Genomic DNA, 18,700 nt, shown 5'->3' with positions numbered 1-18,700 from the left:
GCAATTATAGTCAATGAACTAATCACTGATCATAATCTTGATGTGATTGGCCTGACTGAAACATGGCTTAAGCCTGATGAATTTACTGTGTTAAATGAGGCCTCACCTCCTGGCTACACTAGTGACCATATCCCCGTGCATCCCGCAAAGGCGGAGGTGTTGCCAACATTTACGATAGCATATTTCAATTTACAAAAAAATGACGTTTTCGTCTTTTGAGCTTCTAGTCATGAAATCTATGCAGCCTACTCAATCACTTTTTATAGCTACTGTTTACAGGCCTCCTGGGCCATATACAGCGTTCCTCACTGAGTTCCCTGAATTCCTATCGGACCTTGTAGTCATAGCAGATAATATTCTAATCTTTGGTGACTTTAATATCCACATGGAAAAGTCCACAGACCCACTCCAAAAGGCTTTCGGAGCCATCATCGACTCAGTGGGTTTTGTCCAACATGTCTCTGGACCCACTCACTGTCACAGTCATACGCTGGACCTAGTTTTGTCCCATGGAATAAATGTTGTGGATCTCAAATTTGAATTGATTTCATCATACTGGGTATTAAGAAGAAACAAATGGCCCATAAACATGTGATACTGTATGCTATGCTATGTCATGTGATACTGTATGCTATGCTATGTCATGTGATACTGTATGCTATGCTATGTCATGTGATACTGTATGCTATGCTATGTCATGTGATACTGTATGCTATGCTATGTCATGTGATGCTGTATGCTATGCTATGTCATGTGATACTGTATGCTATGCTATGTCATGTGATACTGTATGCTATGCTATGTCATGTGATACTGTATGCTATGCTATGTCATGTGATACTGTATGCTATGCTATGTCATGTGATACTGTATGCTATGCTATGTCATGTGATGCTGTATGCTATGCTATGTCATGTGATACTGTATGCTATGCTATGTCATGTGATACTGTATGCTATGCTATGTCATGTGATACTGTATGCTATGCTATGTCATGTCATGTGATACTGTATTATGTAACGCCATGTTATGTTATATTACGTTTTGATAACTTATGTAGCAACTGACAAATGTAAAAACTACTTTTATGACCTAATCTTACAGTGACACAGAGCAGGAATCACGTTGTCTAAAAGACAATACACATGATTCTATCCATAGTGGAATCTGTGCCTGATGTGGACAGTGATGACAGCAGAGATCATGATGACCAGCCCCACAGACACCAGGATGATCTTCAGCATGCACATAGACATGCTACCAGCAGGGGGCGACACTGGTTAACAACAAACAGACAATATGTTACAGTTCCTCTCACAGATTAGACACTTCCTCCTCTGTGCACTTCCTCCTCTGTGTCTGGGGATGCTAGTAGGTGCCAGGCACACTGGTTTTGTCAAGAACTGCAATACTGCTTGGTTTTTCAAACTGAACAATTTATTGTTGAGCTTGGACATCCACACAACTTGACACAACTGTGGGAAGCATTGGAGTCAACATGGGCCAGCATCCCTGTGGAACGCATTCGACACCTTGTAGAGTCCATTCCTGGATGAATTTCTGCTGTTCTGAGTGTAAAAGTTGGGGTGAAACTCAATATATGGAGGTGTTCTTAATGTTTTGTGAGCACACACACACGTATGTTAATTCATATATATAGTCAGTATAGTTCTTAATGTTTTGTACACTCAGTGTACATCAGACATACAGTATTTAAGATGTCTATTTGTGTGCAGTGTGTATGTGTATGCGTGTGTGTGTGTGTGTGTGTGTGTGTGTGTGTGTGTGTGTGTGTGTGTGTGTGTGTGTGTGTGTGTGTGTGTGTGTGTGTGTGTGTGTGTGTGTCTTACCAGATTTCATTGGACAGAGTTCCACTATCTCCTTGGTGTCGTTGGCCCAGCTGACTTGGTTGCTGTGGTTACAGATGATGGAACCCCCTGCCACATAGACAGAGAGCAGGGGGACAGTGGAGGTCTCAGCCCCTCTACTCTCTCCTCCCACCTGAGAGCAGGTGCTGCTGTTACAGCTGGAGGTGACAGAGGTGTTCTGACCTCTGCAGGTCACAGTCAATGTTACAGGAGACATTGATGGTGGAGTTAAAGTTAACTGTCAGGACTGGAGACTCAACTCTCTCTGAAAACAAATAGAACCCCATTATAGTTAATATACGTATTAACCTGAGTACAGGAGCTAGAGTACTAATGAATATGCATCTAACCTGAACACCATGTTTAGCTCTATGTTTAGCTCTATTGATTGATACTGTAACTGTGTCACGTTATAATGAATTATAAAAACTGTCAAACATACCTTGGAGAACTAACTGGTGTAGAATAATAGTATTTTCTTTGTCACCACTCACTACTGCAGTATACTTTCCACTGTCATTTTGCTGTAGGTTCTTCAGTAGCAGAGAGAAGTTTCCCTTATAAAACTCAACCCTGTTGTTGTACCCAGGAGACACTCTCACTGACAATGTGTCAGCGCATCTTACAATAATAGCTGAACCGAAGCTCCACTTGAAAACCTCAAACTCTCTCAGTTGAACATTTTCCTGGACATCCAGACGAACATCCTGTCCCTTCAGCACAAACACAGAGCTGAAATCTGTGAAATAAACACACAGAAAATAAAGACTTAATGTGAAAAAGATAAAGCAATATGACAAATAGAGCAGTAGAAAATATGAATTTCCTTATACACCGTAATTGCAAGATGGCTTAAAAATGAGCCTATATAAATATCTGCTGTCTTTACAGCATCAGAGGCACATTTAACACATTTACATTTACATTTACATTTAAGTCATTTAGCAGACGCTCTTATCCAGAGCGACTTACAAATTGGCGACTTACAACATTTAATGTTATGCAACCCATATAACCAACTGTGTTGGTGATACAATGGACAGTTTGTCTGCACAAAAAAAAAAGTACTGTACACAACCATTTGGCTGTCTCCACAGCACTAATTATTTTTGTGCAGAAAAACTCTCCGTTGTACAACTTGAGTGTGTACAGGGCCAGAGTCAAAGCCCTCGCCATAAGTGATAAAGAAGTATCTTTACAATAAAGAACAAGGATACCATACACACCATTTCAACAATTCACTTTCATAAACCATTCAGTTTATGAAAAATGTTATAAAACTTGATGTATAACTCCATGAAGTATAACCTCATCTAACCTAATCTGCCAAAAGATATATACACAAGATGAGCAACAATGACTGTATATAACAAATAATACAAAATACTGAGCTCAGCTTTATATTATTTATATTAATGCAACTGCTCAGAGAAAGAGATTTTTGGAACAACATAGGGGTATTAACATAGGGATATTAATTATTGGCAACCCTGTTTTCAATAATCCAGCACCCTCCTCTTGCGAGGATAACGACACTGAGCCTTTTTCTAAATGTTTTATGAGAAGAACACTTTGGGAGTGATCTTACACTATTCCTCAATACAGAGTCATTACAGATCCTTGATATACTTTGTCTGTACATATGGACTGTCATCTTCATTTCAATCCACAGGTTTTCACTGGGTTTCAGGTCCGGAAACTGAGATGACCATTGTAAAATGTAGATTTTGTGGTCAGTTAACCATTTCTTTGTGGATTTTGATTAGTGCTTGGGAAGATCGATTCCTGGCAGAGTCAATCAAGTTTTTGTCTACGATATCTTGGTACTTGGTAAAGTTCATGATGCAGTTGCCCTTAAAGGGAGGCTGAACTTCCTGATTTAGCCTCGGTTTCAATTCTCCTCATTAGGAAATGCGACTGAGAATGAGATTTTGGTTTTGGAGGAACACTGTGATGTGGACATCTCTTGAGTGTGTGTTCGAACGTGGGAAGTGCTTGTACTTTCACTCTGCCAAAACAGCACACAGTTACAGTCTATAAAATCTGTGATTATTTTTCTAAATTATGTTTCATATTTTCCCAAATGTTGTTTTCTCAGTTCCATTTTTCCCGGTTTTAGATATTTCTTGACCTCTCAAAATTACAATTGTTCATAGAAAAACAATGAAATTGGATGTTTTGAGTCCATGTCAATTTTGTGTAATTTCAACGTTTGCATATAAGCTTTTGGTAAAAGTATTTCTGTCAACAAGAAGGTTATCACATTAACTGGCTACACCGGGAGTAATAGACAAATGCGTGCACCACACAGATGGACAGACGGGCAATATTGCTGGAAATTAATTGGCAGATATTGTGTTAGGTGTGGCTTTTAAAGCCAGTGGTGGCTAACCAGGGCTGGGGTAATATCAAAGTTGCGTTGATTAGATGGTAGCTGGGAGCCTGCAGTGTCTGAGATCTCAGTATGACAGTTTGCGGAGGAACAGGTGAAAATTGTATGTATACTGTTAAAAGGATGGGGTTCAACAGGAGTTCTTCTAAGATCCTCAAAGCTTTGAACAATAAAACAAAAAAACATTTAAAATAATACAATAATTTAGCTTTCATCTCGCTCTGTGCTTTCATCATTTTCAGTCAATTCTCAAGTGGCTGAATCTTATGGAGTGAGGTTGTTAGGATCATGAGAAACATGAAACGTATACATTAAATTAGATCTGTTAAAGACTATGAATAAACATTTACACATTACATTTTTACTTAACGTCTCCCTTCACTCGGTGACAGATCTTTTTTATACATTCAAACTTTTGTCAGTAATGTGGCATCTGGAAAGGACATGAACCGAACGTAGCTAATCGAGGTTAGCTAGTCAATCAAGCAACTAATCATCCAGCGATCATACACTGTTTACTGGGGGGCAGGGCTACCGACGTTAAGGCTAATCTGAAGATGGTGCTGGCTAAAGCTAAAACTGGCGAGTGTAGAGAGTATAGAGATATTGTTATCCACGTCGGCACCAACGATGTTAGGATGAAACAGTCAGAGATCACCAAGCGCAACATAGCTTCTGCGTGTAAATCAGCTAGAAAGATGTGTCGGCATCGAGTAATTGTCTCTGGCCCCCTCCCAGTTAGGGGGAGTGATGAGCTCTACAGCAGAGTCTCACAACTCAATCGCTGGTTGAAAACTGTTTTCTGCCCCTCCCAAAAGTTAGAATTTGTAGATAATTGGCCCTCTTTCTGGGACTCACCCACAAACAGGACCAAGCATGACCTGCTGAGGAGTGACGGACTCCATCCAAGCTGGAGGGGTGCTCTCATTTTATCTACCAACATAGACATGGCTCTAACTCCTCTAGCTCCACAATGAAATAGGGTGCAGGCCAGGCAGCAGGCTGTTAGCCAGCCTGCCAGCATAGTGGAGTCTGCCACTAGCACTGAGTTCCCTGAATTCCCATCGGACCTTGTAGTCATAGCAGATAATATTCTAATCTTTGGTGACTTTAATATCCACATGGAAAAGTCCACAGACCCACTCCAAAAGGCTTTCGGAGCCATCATCGACTCAGTGGGTTTTGTCCAACATGTCTCTGGACCCACTCACTGTCACAGTCATACGCTGGACCTAGTTTTGTCCCATGGAATAAATGTTGTGGATCTTAATGTTTTTCCTCATAATCCAGGACTATCTGACCACCATTTTATTACGTTTGCAATTGCAACAAATAATCTGCTCAGACCCCAACCAAGGAACATCAAAAGTCATGCTATAAATTCACAGACAACACAAAGATTCCTTGATGTCCTTCCAGATTCCCTCTGTCTACCCAAGGACGCCAGAGAACAAAAATCAGTTAACCACCTAACTGAGGAACTCAATTTAACCTTGCGCAATACCCTAGATGCAGTTGCACCCCTAAAAACTAAAAACATTTCTCATAGGAAACTAGCTCCCTGGTACACAGAAAATACCCGAGCTCTGAAGCAAGCTTCCAGAAAATTGGAACGGAAATGGCGCCACACCAAACTGGAAGTCTTCCGTCTAGCTTGGAAAGACAGTACCGTGCAGTACCGAAGAGCCCTTACTGCTGCTCGATCATCCTATTTTTCTAACTTAATTGAGGAAAATAAGAACAATCCAAAATTCCTTTTTGATACTGTTGCAAAGCTAACTAAAAAGCAGCATTCCCCAAGAGGATGACTTTCACTTTAGCAGTGATAAATTCATGAACTTCTTTGAGGAAAAAATTATGATTATTAGAAAGCAAATTACAGACTCCTCTTTAAATCTGCGTATTCCTTCAAAGCTCAGTTGTCCTGAGTCTGCACAACTCTGCGTGGACCTAGGATCAAGAGAGACGCTCAAGTGTTTTAGTACTATATCTCTTGACACAATGATGAAAATAATCATGGCCTCTAAACCTTCAAGCTGCTTACTGGACCCTATTCCAACTAAACTACTGAAAGAGCTGCTTCCTGTGCTTGGCCCTCCTATGTTGAACATAATAAACAGCTCTCTATCCACCGGATGTGTACCAAACTCACTAAAAGTGGCAGTAATAAAGCCTCTCTTGAAAAAGTCAAACCTTGACCCAGAAAATATAAAAACTATCGGCCTATATCGAATCTTCCAAAAATCTTAGAAAAGGCTGTTGCTCAGCAACTCACTGCCTTCCTGAAGACAAACAATGTATACGAAATGCTTCAGTCTGGTTTTAGACCCCATCATAGCACTGAGACGGCACTTGTGAAGGTGGTAAATGACATTTTAATGGCATCGGACCGAGGCTCTGCATCTGTCCTCGTGCTCCTAGACCTTAGTGCTGCTTTTGATACCATCGATCACCACATTCTTTTGGAGAGATTGGAAACCCAAATTGGTCTACACGGACAAGTTCTGGCCTGGTTTAGATCTTATCTGTCGGAAGGATATCAGTTTGTCTCTGTGAATGGTTTGTCCTCTGACAAATCAACTGTAAATTTCGGTGTTCCTCAAGGTTCCGTTTTAGGACCACTGTTGTTTTCACTATATATTTTACCTCTTGGGGATGTTATTCGAAAACATAATGTTAACTTTCACTGCTATGCGGATGACACACAGCTGTACATTTCAATGAAACATGGTGGAGCCCCAAAATTGCCCTCGCTAGAAGCATGTGTTTCAGACATAAGGAAGTGGATGGCAGCAAACTTTCTACTTTTAAACTCGGACAAAACAGAGATGCTTGTTCTAGGTCCCAAGAAACAAAGAGATCTTCTGTTGAATCTGACAATTAATCTTAATGGTTGTACAGTCATCTCAAATAAAACTGTGAAGGACCTCGGCGTTACTCTGGACCCTGATCTCTCTTTTGAAGAACATATCAAGACCATTTCAAGGACAGCTTTTTTCCATCTACGTAACATTGCAAAAATCAGAAACTTTCTGTCCAAAAATGATGCAGAAAAATGAATCCATGCTTTTGTCACTTCTAGGTTAGACTACTGCAATGCTCTACTTTCCGGCTACCCGGAAACGGCTGCTAGAATCCTGACTAGAACCAGAAAATTTGATCAGATTATTCCAGTGCTGGCCTCCCTACACTGGCTTCCTGTCAAAGCAAGGGCTGATTTCAAGGTTTTACTGCTAACCTACAAAGCATTACATGGGCTTGCTCCTACCTATCTCTCTGATTTGGTCCTGCCGTACATACCTACACCTACGCTACGGTCACAAGACGCAGGCCTCCTAATTGTCCCTAGAATTTCTAAGCAAACAGCTGGAGGCAGGGCTTTCTCCTATAGAGCTCCATTTTTATGGAACGGTCTGCCTACCCATGTCAGAGGCGCAAACTCGGTCTCAACCTTTAAGTCTTTACTGAAGACTCATCTCTTCAGTGGGTCATATGATTGAGTGTAGTCTGGCCCAGGAGTGGGAAGGTGAACGGAAAGGCTCTGGAGCAACGAACCACCCTTGCTGTCTCTGCCTGGCCGGTTCCCCTCTTTCCACTGGGATTCTCTGCCTCTAACCCTATTACAGGGGCTGAGTCACTGGCTTACTGGGGCTCTCTCATGCCGTCCCTGGAGGGGGTGCGTCACCTGAGTGGGTTGATTCACTGATGTGGTCATCCTGTCTGGGTTGGCACCCCCCTTGGGTTGTGCCATGGCGGAGATCTTTGCGGGCTATACTCAGCTTTGTCTCAGGATGGTAAAGTTGGTGGTTGAAGATATCCCTCTAGTGGTGTGGGGGCTGTGCTTTGGCAAAGTGGGTGGGGTTATATCCTTCCTGTTTGGCCCTGTCCGGGGGTGTCCTTGGGTGGGGCCACAGTGTCTCCTGACCCCTCCTGTCTCAGCCTCCAGTATTTATGCTGCAGTAGTTTATGTGTCGGGGCTGGGGTCAGTTTGTTATATCTGGAGTACTTCTCCTGTCCAATTCGGTGTCCTGTGTGAATCTAAGTGTGCGTTCTCTAATTCTCTCCTTCTCTCTCTCGGAGGACCTGAGCCCTAGGACCATGCCCCAGGACTACCTGACATGATGACTCCTTGCTGTCCCCAGTCCACCTGGCCGTGCTGCTGCTCCAGTTTCAACTGTTCTACCTTATTATTATTCGACCATGCTGGTCATTTATGAACATTTGAACATCTTGGCCATGTTCTGTTATAATCTCCAGCCGGAAGAGGACTGGCCACCCCACATATGCTCTCTCTAATTCTCTTTCTTTCTCTCTCTCGGAGGACCTGAGCCCTAGGACCATGCCCCAGGACTACCTGACATGATGACTCCTTGCTGTCCCCAGTCCACCTGGCCGTGCTGCTGCTCCAGTTTCAACTGTTCTACCTTATTATTATTCGACCATGCTGGTCATTTATGAACATTTGAACATCTTGGGCATGTTCTGTTATAATCTCTACCCGGCACAGCCAGAAGAGGACTGGCCACCCCACATAGCCTGGTTCCTCTCTAGGTTTCTTGCTAGGTTTTGGCCTTTCTAGGGAGTTTTTCCTAACCACCGTGCATCTACACTTGCATTGCTTGCTGTTTGGGGTTTTAGACTGGGTTTCTGTACAGCACTTTGAGATATCAGCTGATGTACGAAGGGCTATATAAATAAATTTGATTTGATTTGAACTAGCCCAGACATTAGTTGCGTTTCAGCTGCCAGTTTAATTTCCAAAATAAAAGTCGATAGTTTGTTTTTTGATCTGGATTCATTAGCAATGTTATACCAGTAGATGGCGTGGTATAGGCTTGGGCCTTCAGCAATTTACTTGTGTGAGAATGATAAAGACATACAGTTGAAGTCGGAAGGTTAGAAGTTAACATACACTCAATTAGTATTTGGTAGCATTGCCTTTTAACAGTTTAACTTGGATCAAACATTTCGGGGAGCCTTCCACAAGCTTCCCATAATAAGTTGGGTGATTTTGGCCCATTCCTCCTGACAGTGCTGGTGTAACTAAATCAGATTTGTAGGCCTTCTTGCTCGCCCACACTTTTCTGTTCTGCCCACAAATTTGCTATAGGATTGAGGTCAGGGCTTTGTGATGGCCACTCCAATACCTTGACTTTGTTGTTCTTAAGTAATTTTGCCACAACTTTGGAAGTATGCTTGGTGTCATTGTCCATTTGGAAGATTAATTTGTGACCAAGCTTTAACTTCCTGACTGATGTCTTGAGATGTTGCTTCAATATATCCACATAATTATCCGTCCTCATGATGCCATCCATTTTGTGAATTGCACCAGTCCATCCTGCAACAAAGCACCCCCACAACATGATGCCACCCCCGTGCTTCACGGATGGGATGGTGTTCTTCAGCTTGCAAGCCTCATCCTTTTTCCTAAAAAAAACAAACAATGGTCATTATGGCCAAACAGTTCTATTCAGACCAGAGGACATTTCTCCAAAAAGTATGATCTTTGTCCCAATGTGCAGTCTGGCTTTTTTATGGTGATTTTGGAGCAGTGGCTTCTTCCTTGCTGAGCGGCCTTTCAGGTTACATCGAAAACGGACTCGTTTTACTGTGGATATAGATAGTTTTGTACCTGTCTCCTCCAGCATCTTCACAGGGTCCTTTGCTGTTGTTCTGGGATTGATGTGCACTTTTTGCACCAAAGTACGTTCATCTCCAGGAGACAGAACGCTTCTCCTTCCTGTGCAGTATGATGGTTGCGTGGTCCCATGGTGTTTATACTTGCGTACTATTGTTTGTACAGATGAATGTAGTACCTTCAGGGGTTTGGAATTTTTTTCTTGGATTAACCAAAATTGTGGAGGTTTACAATTATTTTCTGAGGTCTTGGCTGATTCTTTTGATTTTCCCATGATGTCAAGCAAAGAGGCACCGAGTTTGAAGGTAGGCCTTGAAATACATCCACAGGTACACCTCACCTCACACCTTTTGGATCATTGTCTTGTTGGAAGACAAATCTCCGTCCCAGTCTCAGGTCTTTTGCAGACTCCATCAGGTTTTCTTCCAGAATGGTCCTGTATTTGGCTCCATCCATCTTCCCATCAATTTTAACCATCTTCCCTGTCCCTGCTGAAGAAAAGCAGGCCCAAACCATGATGCTGCCACCACCATGTTTGACAGTGGGTATGGTGTGTTCAGGGTGATGAGCTGTGTTGCTTTTACGCCAAACATAACGTTTTGCATTGTTGCCAAAAAGTTCCATTTTGGTTTCATCTGACCAGAGCACCTTCTTCCACATGTTTGGTGTGTCTCCCAGGTGGCTTGTGGCAAACCTTAAACGACACTTTTTATGGATATCTTTAAGAAATGGCTTTCTTCTTGCCACTCTTCCATAAAGGCCAGATTTGTGCAATATACGACTGATTGTTGTCCTATGGACAGTCTCCCACCTCAGCTGCAGATCTCTGCAGTTCATCCAGAGTGATCATGGGCCTCTTGGCTACATCTCTGATCAGTCTTCTCCTTGTATGAGCTGAAAGTTTAGAGGGACGGCCAGGTCTTGGTAGATTTGCAGTGGTCTGATACTCCTTCCATTTCAATATTATTGCTTGCACAGTGCTCCTTGGGATGTTTAAAGCTTGGGAAATCTTTTTGTATCCAAATCCGGCTTTAAACTTCTTCACAACAGTATCTCGGACCTGCCTGGTGTGTTCCTTGTTTTTCATGATGCTCTCTGCGCTTTTAACGGACCTCTGAGACTATCACAGTGCAGGTGCATTTATACGGAGACTTGATTACACACAGGTGGATTGAATTTATCATCATTAGTCATTTAGGTCAACATTGGATCATTCAGAGATCCTCACTGAACTTCTGGAGAGAGTTTGCTGCACTGAAAGTAAAGGGGCTGAATAATTTTGCACAGCCAATTTTTCAGTTTTTGATTTGTTAAAAAGTTTGAAATATCCAATAAATGTAGTTCCACTTCATGATTGTGTCCCACTTGTTGTTGATTCTTCACAAAAATTACAGTTTTATATCTTTATGTTTGAAGCCTGAAATGTGGCAAAAGGTCGCAAAGTTCAAGGGGGCCGAATACTTTCGCAAGGCACTGTATATGGGGGAAAAGATCCCTCCCAATGTGTTCTTCAATCTCATGAAACATTTTAGAAAAATCCTCAGTATTGTTACCCTCACAAGGGGAGGGTGCTGGAATATTGAAAACAAGGGTGACAATCATTTTGATCCATATGTTTAATTTTTTTTATTACTTGTTAAACAAAATCTCTTTCTCAATAATATACATTTCCCCTTTTTTTAGCATAGAATATAGCTGAGTATTTGTATTGTATATTTTGTACAGTCTTTTTGGCTCATCTTTCTCAAAGATCCAATAATTCTGGACCCTGATATAGCTATAAGTTGGGTGCTCAGAGAGTGGCCGTTGGTTAACTTGACTTGACTTGAGCTATGCATAGCAGTCTGTGCTGTGACTGTCTTTCTAGCTGAAGTTTCCATTCTTAAAATGACGTTGTGGTGCTGCTTCCTGTTGCTGACTTTCCTGTAGCGTAACTAACTGACATATTTTTATCAAATTATAATTTCAAAAATGTATTACTCGATTGTTTGTGTTATTATTTCAGGCTTTGTAAACAAACACGTTTAGCTTCATAATGTTAAAAATTAAAGTATCATCAAAAAAAACTGTTGACCTAAAGTTAATGACATACTTTCAATTATAATGAAAGTCTTTATAAGTGACTTGAATGGTGTAAAATTCACAACATCACAACAGTGACTTAAACCTATTCATTAGATCATATGACTTCTTCCCTCTGTAATCCCTGGGTGCGTCCCAATAATCTCTCCTTCCTCCTGAAGTGTGCCCTCCCTCACTATTCCCGATAAATGTAAAAAGGTGTTGGCATTGACTAAGTTGAGTTTTCACCAGTCATTTCCTATCAAATCCATGAAGGGACGTGAACAAGTTCACACCTCTGGAGAAAGGATATATTATAAGGACAGAACCAACATTTTGCCCCTCCCCAAATGATACTCACTGTTACTTACTAACCTAGTACTCACATTATAGGTACAAATGTCTAATGAATGTAATCAATATCACTATACAGATGTATTGAAAATATGTATTTACCTGCTTGATGGATAAAAGTCAGTAGAATGGAAATGGTGAAATGAAAATAGGTCCCCATACTTTGACAAGTGTCTGAGAAAAAGGAAATAATTGTCGCATTGAGCATTTGGGTTTTCCGTATTACGGGGCGTTCCAGAAATAGAGTGCTTTTTGTGTAGTGTCAATTTTGAGGGGAGGGTTGTGTAGTTTTGGGGGGCAGAGGGAGGGTAGTGCATTCATTTTGTTTACACTTGCTCTTCTGCTTGTATTTGTGGCTGTTATTAAGTTGCTTTAGCTACTGCAGGCCTATGATATGAAGGCAATGACTCTGACAGTTGAACTTGAGGTGAGGAAAAAATGTTTCAGGCCTACCATAGTTACTCCTATAATCTAACAAGATAATGCTTATACAAAACATTTGGATTGAAAATGAACCCTCCTTCTGCATGTCTATATCTGTATAGCTGATGCAGTAGACATCTGACATAAAGAAATGCATGTGTCATAGCACGCCAACGGCATATCTCTGGAGTTATGCTTAAACGTCTCTTCGGCCTTTTAAGCCTAACTCCAGAGATATGCCGATTGCATGCTACGGCACCGAAATGCATTTCATTATGTCAAATCAAATGTAATACAATTTGATTTGATTTAATACAATTTGATTTGACATAAAGAAATGCATATTGGTGTTGTAGCATGCCACCGGCATATCTCTGGAGTTAGGCCTAAGCTATATATATATTTATATTTATTTATCCCTCCAGTGTTAATCTGCTAAATTGTAATTATTCGCCTACCTCCTCATACCTTTGCACACAATGTATATAGACTCTTTTTCTTTTTTCTACTGTGTTATTGACTTGTTAATTGTTTACTCCATGTGTAACTCTGTGTTGTCTGTTCACACTGCTGTGCTTTATCTTGGCCAAGTCGCAGTTGAAAATTAGAAATTGTCCTCAACTAGCCTACCTGGTTAAATAATGGTGAAATATATATATATATATTTTTATAAAATAAATAAATATATCAAATCAAGCAATTCAAACTGTGCAACAAAACACCAAAATGTTTAATGACATTCAGAGATTGTCAAGTCAAGCCTTCTATACTGGGTTAGTCTACAAGGTATGGATCTATATTCTCTTTGTCCAGATTGACATAGTCTATTTATTGTGGTGTTGAAAATGCAAACCATGATATTGAAGTGCCCAAAGTCGGTATACTTTGTTTATTGATTGTTTGGTGCATTGGCACAGAAACCTGTTGTTGGAAAATTCCTTGCATATACTGTACTTGGATATTTATGAATATGGCATCAAAATGCTGATAATCAGATTTCCCCCGAGCTGATCATTGTCTGCAGGCGGCTCTGACTGTAGTGTAGTGTAGCTCAACCCACTCTACAGACGTTTTGTATAAAAGACCCGGCTCCCGGGCCCTTTCAGGTTCCACCCTTGTCTCACAAATACCACTCTGGCTCAGTAATCACACACACTAATAGTTGGTATCTATGGATACGCGCCAGCATTACAGTGGGACTCACCTGAGAGACAAATGTAAATGAATCGCTAATCACATTAAATAAATAATAATCTTCAGAAATTACTTGATCAAAACAACAAAATAACTAGGGCTTTACCAATGATGGTGAAAACATGGGGTCATTTCATTTGCAATTAAGTGGGTTAAAATCATTCTAGAATTTGGAAAAAAGGATGTGGGACAAACCAAAATGGGAATTTGAGAAAACAATACATTTATTTGAATGAAAAAACACTTTTGGAATTTTTAACATGGTTTAGTTAAAGCAGGTCTATGTCATCCAAATCTAAAATTGAGAGTTATATCAAATTTACACATATAATGTCACTAGGACATAAAAGGCACTGTATTCGTGGAATGACCCTTCCACGTGGTCTATAGTGGCATTTTGCGGAAGTTATATGTACTTCCTCTAGTTCCTCTTTCTTAGACATATGTCAAAGTATGGAGACCCATTTCACCATTGGTATTCTATGTACAGTGCACTTACTAATGCGCTACACATTACCATTCTGAAATGATTACACCTTTTGTCTACTTTGTCTACTACTTTGTCTACTTTTGTCTATTTTTTTTCATATTAGTTTACATCGTTAAACATTTGGAAGACAATGTTCAAGTTTTTTTGTGAAAACCAAGCAAGGTTGGGCTCAATTCAGTTTGAGTGACAGGAAGAAGAATTGAATTCAGTGCAATTCAAAGAACTTCCACTCAGACATAGAATCTGACAGGTCACACTTCCAGACACCAAAGAACATCACTTTTCTCTGTAAAGAATGGTCATTTACTATTTTAACCTTAGTGCTTAGAATATCCAATTCCACAGAGTGTACAAAACATCAGGAACACCTTCTTAATATTGAGTTGTAACATCTTTTGCTGTCAGAACAGCCTGCAATCGCTGGAGCGTGGACTCTACAAGGTATCGAAAGCGTTCCACAGGGATGCTGGCCCATGTTGACTCTAATGCTTCCCACAGTTGGGTCAAGTTGGCTGGATGTCCTTTGGGTGGTGGACTATTCTTGATACACACAGGACACTGTGGAGCGTAAAAAACCAAGGAGTGTTGCCATTCTTGACACAAGCAGGTGCACCTGGCACCTACTACCATACCCCGTTCTAAGGCACTTGCCCATTCACTTAAAAATCCTTCTTTAACCTTGGGGTGGCAGGTAGCCTAGTGGTTAGAGTGTTGGACTTGTAACCGGAAGGTTGCAAGATTGAATCACCGAGCTGACAAGGTAAAAAAAAATGAATATATACATATAGTAATAATCTGTCGTTCTGCCCATGGACAAGGCCGTTAACCCACTGTTCCTAGGCTGTCATTGAAAATAATAAATAGTTTTTATCTGACTTGCCTAGATAAATATAACATCTACACTGATTGAAGTGGACTTAACAAGTATCATAGATTTCACCTGGATTCACCTGGTCAGTCTGTCATAGAAAGATCAGGTGTATCTTACTGTGTTGCATAATGACATGTTATATGTAAAATATCTATATTTCTATAGACTACACACAAAAAAATAATATAATATATTTTAATTTCACTTAATTCAATTCTATTTCCTTTCTTTCAAATGCAAGTTGCTATTCTGTATCCTGTTTACTACTTCAGAGCCCAACCCTGACAAAATATGTGGCCGACCGGCTCGATTCGGTCTTATGTATCAACACTTTATATGGTGTTTTTTTCACATTGGATAAAAGTAGAGACTCAGAACTAGAAAATGATACAGTGCATTCGGAAAGTATTCAGACCCCTTGACTTCTTCCACATTTTGTTACATTACAGCCTTATTCTAAAATGGATTAAATATTTTTTCCCCACATCAATCTACACACAACACCCCATAATGACTAACTAAAGACAAAGCAAAAACAGGTTTTTAGAAAATGTTTGCAAATGTATTAAAATTCAAAAACGGAAATATCATAGGGCCAAACAGGAAGGATATAACCCCACCCACTTTGTCAAAGCACAGCCCCCACACCACTATCAACTGTTCAGTTGGGGTGGCAGGTATAATGTTGGGCCAGTAACCGAAAGGCTGCTGGATCAAATCCCAGAGGTGACAATGGGATTGTTGTTCTGCCCCTGGTAGGCTGTCATTGTAAATAAGAGTTTGTTCTTAACTGACTTGTCTGGCAAAATAAAGTTCAGTTTCAGAAACCATTCAGTAAAAGCAACTTGATGAAGTTGTACTCCATGAATTATAACTCCAGGAAGTACAACCTAATCTGCCTAAAGCATAGACAGCTTGGGTGGACATGTATTTGTGGTTGATTGTAACAGACATTTCGAAAACAAGTTGAGCTACGCATTTCCGGTAGTGAGAAGTTTCCATGATTTAAATGGTGTTGTGGTGATGTTTCCTGTGACAATGATAACTTCTTTCTCACAGTACTGTATACTATCAGTATACCAACACAACCCCAAATTGTGTATAATCACAACCCCAAATGTGTATATCTTCAACATGTGTTTAAAACTACAGTATCGTTAAAATATTTTGCCCTAAAGTTAATTACATAATTTAAATTTAAATCAATAAATTACTTGAATATTGTAAAGTTCAACACATCACAACACATGACCTAAAACTTCAGTACTTCATTAGATTATGACTTCTGAGTTCTTGTGTCACCCACTGTTTAGACAACCAGTACAAATGATACTGTCTGTTACTTACTGTATCTGCTAATCAGATTATAGACATGTCTAATCTATATCACTACACAGATGTCTTATAAAATGTTTTTACCTAAATGATGGAGGAGAGTTAGTAGAATAGGGAGGGTGAAACGCACAGTCGCCATACTTTGACAAATGATTAAACCTACAGTAAATGAGGAAGGATTGTCACATGGGCCTATACTTCCTCTAGAAGGTTGTATACCCACAACCACAAATTTCACACGAAACATTCTGTTTGCAATTCTAAAATGTTCCATGGCATGTGAAATTACTTGATAACCTCTTTCCAATACATTAGACATTTATATAGGAACTGAAAATACACTCCAAACTCAGGTGTTTGTGAAACTAAAGACAGGGTAGAATGCATTTTTATCATGTTACAAATCAACTTGTGTTTAATATAAGATGTTATTGTGTAATTATATTTTTCCTAGCATGTTTTTAACATGTATATAAGGGCACAAGGCGAGACCCAGATGCAGACACAGGAGGCAGATGGTTAGAGTCCAAGATGTTTATTAACAATCCAAAAGGGGTAGGTAAAATAATGGTCGTGGACAGGCAAAAGGTCAAAACCAGTTCAGAGTTGCAGAGGTACCGAATGGCAGGCAGGCTCGAGGTCAGGGCAGGCAGAATTGTCAAGCAGGTGGGGTCCAGAAAAACAGGCGAAGTTCAGAACCGGGAGGACTAGTAAAAGAGAATAGAAAAGCAGGCGCACGGGGAAAACCACGTTGGTTGACTTGAACATATTAGACGAACTGGCACAGAGAGACAGGAAACAAATGGATAAATACAACACGGAAAATAAGCGACACCTGGGGGGGGGGTGGAGACAATCACAAGGTGAAACAGATCAGGGTGTGACAGTACCCCCCCTCTAGGGACGCCACCTGGCATCCTACCTGGGTGCATACCCGGCCGACTGGGGTGTCGGCGGTGAAAATCGGCGATGAGGGCCGGGTCCAACATGTCTTTAGCTGGAACCCAGCACCTCTTCCCGGGCCATAACCCTCCCAGTCAACCAGATACTGGAAACCCTTGCACAGTGGTCGAACCCTCAGGAGGCGTCTCCCCGTATACGCTGGCTGGCTATCGATGACACAGGGGGAGGGATTGGCCTGGAAGCAGAAGACAGAGGACAGTGAGACAAGGGTTTAATCCTTGAAACATAAAAAGTAGGGTGAACACGGAGGGTACGGAGCAACAGATGGACAGCAGTGGGACTAATGACTCTAGAAATGGGGAAAGGACCAATGAAACGGGGGTAGGTTTATGGGATTCTACCCGGAGGGTAGGTCCCAAGTGGACAGCTATACCCTCTACACGACAGCGAGGAGCCAGAGTCCGGTGGCAGCCCACTTGTCGACGATACCTGGAGGTGGTCTTGAGAAGAGCCGCCCTAGCTCTTTTCCAGGTATGCCGACAGTGGCGGATGAACATCTGGGCTGAAGGCACGTTGACCTCAACTTCTTGCTCTGAGTAGAGCGGGTACTGATTCCCCTTTCGAATGCTCCATGGGGTTAGTCCAGTAGCCGAGTAAGGGAGAGTGTTCCTGGCATACCCCACCCAGACTCTCTCATGCTAGCTGATGTGTGGTGATGGATGAGGTGAGTTTCCCCCTGACCGATGACTCTCTTTACAGACAGGAAAATATCATTTATTTAGCTTATTGCGTTTCCATACATAATTTGTATACTAATCTGTTAGTTTCTTTACAAAAAAAATGTGTATTTATATTTTGTCATTTAGGATTTAGCAATCACGGCTTAGCAGATTAGCAATTACGGTTAAGTGCCGTGCTCAAGGGCATATCAGATGTTTTACCTAGTGGGCTCTGGGATTTAAGGCAGTGACCTTTGGTTACTGGCCCAAGGCTCTTCACCGCTAGGCTACCTGCCTTTTTTAAATACATTTTATATCAGTCGCAAAATGTGTTGCATGTCAGCAGTCAAGTTTTCAAGATATTGGACTTTCAAGAAGCAAAATGCTCTGTTCAAAACAACTGGGAACTCGGGGAAAGATTTGCTCCGACTGAGAGAACTTTTGAATAGTCA

The 18,700-nt window shown here is 41.0% G+C and overlaps 1 long non-coding RNA gene across 2 annotated transcripts; it reads right to left on the bottom strand.

Moving 5' to 3' along the window:
- Positions 1 to 1,145: 1,145 nt before the first annotated feature.
- On the bottom strand, positions 1,146 to 12,527 carry LOC135509635 (uncharacterized). Of its 2 annotated transcripts, none has more exons than XR_010450955.1 (4): positions 12,416 to 12,527; positions 2,311 to 2,607; positions 1,851 to 2,133; positions 1,146 to 1,276 (listed from the first exon to the last, which is right to left on the bottom strand). It is a non-coding gene; the product is annotated as an uncharacterized LOC135509635 (long non-coding RNA). The 2 variants fall into 2 exon arrangements; XR_010450956.1 differs by lacking the exon at positions 1,146 to 1,276 and adding an exon at positions 1,404 to 1,568.
- Between the last annotated feature and the right edge of the window lie 6,173 nt (positions 12,528 to 18,700).

The sequence above is a fragment of the Oncorhynchus masou genome, chromosome 3 (assembly GCF_036934945.1).
Source record: "Oncorhynchus masou masou isolate Uvic2021 chromosome 3, UVic_Omas_1.1, whole genome shotgun sequence".
NCBI lineage: Eukaryota > Metazoa > Chordata > Actinopteri > Salmoniformes > Salmonidae > Oncorhynchus > Oncorhynchus masou.
This window is presented reverse-complemented; position numbering and strand designations above follow the sequence as displayed.